The sequence below is a fragment of the Geotrypetes seraphini genome, chromosome 5 (assembly GCF_902459505.1).
Source record: "Geotrypetes seraphini chromosome 5, aGeoSer1.1, whole genome shotgun sequence".
Taxonomy (NCBI): Eukaryota; Metazoa; Chordata; class Amphibia; order Gymnophiona; family Dermophiidae; genus Geotrypetes; species Geotrypetes seraphini.
Window position 1 is genome coordinate 24,174,060 of NC_047088.1, and position 3,313 is coordinate 24,177,372.

Consider the following 3,313-nt stretch of genomic DNA (forward strand, 5'->3'; position numbering starts at 1 on the left):
CTCTCCCTATCTCTCCATGGCCCTTCTGTCTCCCCCCAGCACACCCCTCCCCCCAAAAACAGCCCCCTTTCCCTCTCCCTGTCTCTCCATGGCCCCCTTCCGTCTTCCCCCTCCCCCCCGAGCACACCTGTCTGTCCCAAGCACACACCTCCCTCCAAAGCAGCCCCCTTTCCCTTTCCCCCTGGCCCCCCTGTATTGGCCCCATTCTTACCCTCCCTCCATCCCGGCATCTTCTGGCCTGCTCCTCTTCAAAGCAGCCTGCGATTCGTGGTGGACAGCTTTAGCGAACCTAGCAGGCGCGCTCTCCAACTCGGTAGCACATTTCCCTCTGACGCGATCCCGTGCGTCAGAGGGAGTGTGCCTACTGAGGTTGGAGAGCGGCCTGCGAGGTTTCTTTAAAGCCGGCCCCGATCGCAGGCTGCTCTGAAGAAGAGGATCAGCGGCGGCGGCGAGTGAGGGCGGGAGGTGACACGCGAGGACACAGGCAGGTGAGAGGAGGGCAGGCGGCGAGTGAGAGGCAGCGGCGAGTGAGGGCGGATGGTGACGCGCCGAGGACAGGTTCTCCTGCTTCATGGCGGTGTGCGGGGCTGCAGGAAGACGTGTGAGTGTGGCGGCAGCGGCAACCCCGACTCCTGCACGGAGGTGGAGAGCGGCTTGCGAGGTTCGCTACAGCGGCTGGCGAACCTCAGCAGGCCGCTTTGAAGAGGAGCGGGAGGGAGGAGTCGCTGGTGTCTTCTGCAGAGTCACACGCAGGCGCCGTGAGGACTGGCACAGAAGCACACCTCACCGCCACCAGGAATCACGATTTTTGAAAAGCGCATGCGTGCTTAGCCTTTTATTATTATTGATAGGGGGTGAAGTACTTCTCTGCGTGAAAGAGGAGCCTACCACTTTAAGGTAGCCACCTAGTCTAAGGCACCTACTTGAAAGTAGGCATGGTTAGGGGACAGATCTTGAACGTGTTTTGGTCATTTTGGGTGACCTGTTTTGGACTTGGGCAGCAGTAGGTTCCTAACTTAGGTGCCATCATTTAGGCCAAGAAAACCCTGGCTTAAATAGGGGTGCGTCTAAGATTAGGACGCCCCTATCGACGCCTAAGCCTACTTTAGGTGCCACTAAGCGCGATTCTGTAAAGTGTGCCTCACTTTTATAGAATTGAGCTTAGTGCTGTACTACTTGGCGTCTAACCTTTTAGGCATCGTTTGTAGAATCGGTCCCTAAGTGCAAATGTGCTATTTAGAACCAGATTTACATGCACTAGTACAAATTTTCGGTGCAGTATTTTGCTGAGGACATGCTGGGCACACCTCCGACAATTGCCATACAATATTTGCACTTGGTGCATTTTTACTTTTTGATATTAAGGAGGACTAAATGCAAAAAACTTATATACTTTAGTAAGAGGCCTCCTTAATCTCATAATGTACGTTAAAGAGTTCCTGGTTTTCTGGTTTACTCAAAGCAGGTGATTGATTACTCTTAGATATGTCCAGTTTCTTTAGTGATATGACATAACTTTCAGACAATTTTATTCTACCTTATCTTTATTAACGCAATATTTTTTTTTTACTGAATAATTTTCCTTTCTGCTGTATACTTTTAGGGTGTTAATAATCATCTCTGACAAGTGGAGACTGCCCTCTCTGGCCTTTTTTTCTCTGATCAGGACCAGCGGTGTTCACAGAGCGGTGGAACCATATAGACAAAGACAGCAGCGCCACTGCCGCACACAGAAAGCTGAAATATACTGTATATCACCTTTATTGGTACAGTTCTGAAGACTGGAGGGTAAACAAGCCTTGGCATATGTATCAATAAATGCTTCCTCGAGGGGGGAAAGAGAGAAGCCTGCAACCAGGAAAGCAGAAATGGGAAATATGTTTGGGTCGTTTGTTTCTGGCTTATCAGGATTTATGACTACAATGGAGCCTATGAAGCTGAGGTTCACTTTCCAAGTACATAGCAAGGCAAAGGAGTTTGGGCGTATACAGAAGCAATTTCAGCTTCTCAGTTGTTATTGCTGTGATATCGGAAAATATCTACGCAATTCAGTCTTGTGTTGGAGGACGCATTAGCAAGCCATTTAAAGAGTTCTCCTTACTCAAAGCCCTGTAAAAAAAAAATATATAATAATAATAATAAAAGCCTTGATGTATAGAAAACAGAGGCCAGGATTTCCTACGGCATGACTACAGGCATCTTTAAAAAAAAAAAATGGCTCTCTTACGCAACTAATTCTTATGCTCCCTTACAGATTTTCCTCTTTGATTAAAAGAGAGACTACATAAGCGACTCCTTTCTTGCTGGCCACTTGACCAGTCGAATCACTTGTGCCTGCCTAAGCACTGATATTCAATGGCACTTAACTGGACTCTGCCGCTTAATATCGGCATTAACTGCTGCTGTGCTTTTCTGTTAGCGATGGGCAGTCCGTGTAGCAGAGCTTGGGCAGAGCCTAAGAGGAGCCATATTTAGACCGCTAACTGGTTAAATAAGTGACAAAAAAAAAGGCTCCAAATATTGGTCAGTGCCCAGTTCACAGTAACTCCTGGGTAATGACATTAGGTTTCCTGGTGCCTCTTTTCTTCCCCATGACCCTGAACTCTCTTTCCTCCTCCCCTGATGACCTGAAGGCCCCGACTGAGCCCCCAGGCCTAGCTTTTCTATCCCTGGTGGTTTAAGTTCTTTTGGATAAGACTGATGCCCATTCACTCTTGACTGCTGTGGCTGTGGGCACAAATGGTCTCTGGAACCCCTAGTGGCAGTCTCATGGTACTAATTGACTGGGACCTTATATTAAGCTCGGTGGCCAGCAACTACTAATGTCCTACAGTAATGTAGGTGCTCGGACATGCCTGGCATTAAATATCTGGCTTAATTCTGTTCACGGCAGGTTAGCGTTTTAAAAAATTGACTGGTTACTTCTTTTAAAAAGCTGTAGTAAATTTACCAATTTGAAGCAACATGCAGAGAAGGGGTGTGAACATGTGGTCTCAAAATTTCACATGAAATATCATTCCAATTCCGTTTTCTGTGCCAAGTTTGCCACTTCTTCCTGGTTCATAGACAACTCGGCGAAAGACAAAGGCGCGCGCCGACAACTGAGTGCAAGACGGAGGCGCGCGCCGAAGAAAATTACAGTTTTTTAGGGGCTCCGACAGGGGGGTTTGTTTGGGAGCCCCCCCCAGTTTACTTAATAGATATGGCCGTCGGCGTTGTGGGGGGTTTCGGGGGTTAGTAACCCTCCACATTTTACTGTAAACTTAACTTTTTCCCTAAAAACAGGAAAAAAGTGAAGTTTTCAGTAAAATGT

General features: G+C 47.9%; 1 long non-coding RNA gene across 1 annotated transcript; it reads left to right on the forward strand.

The window, feature by feature from the left end:
* Positions 1-408: 408 nt before the first annotated feature.
* On the forward strand, positions 409-3,023 carry LOC117361157. Its single transcript, XR_004539597.1, has 2 exons — positions 409-601; positions 1,604-3,023. It is a non-coding gene; the product is annotated as an uncharacterized LOC117361157 (long non-coding RNA).
* Positions 3,024-3,313: the final 290 nt, after the last annotated feature.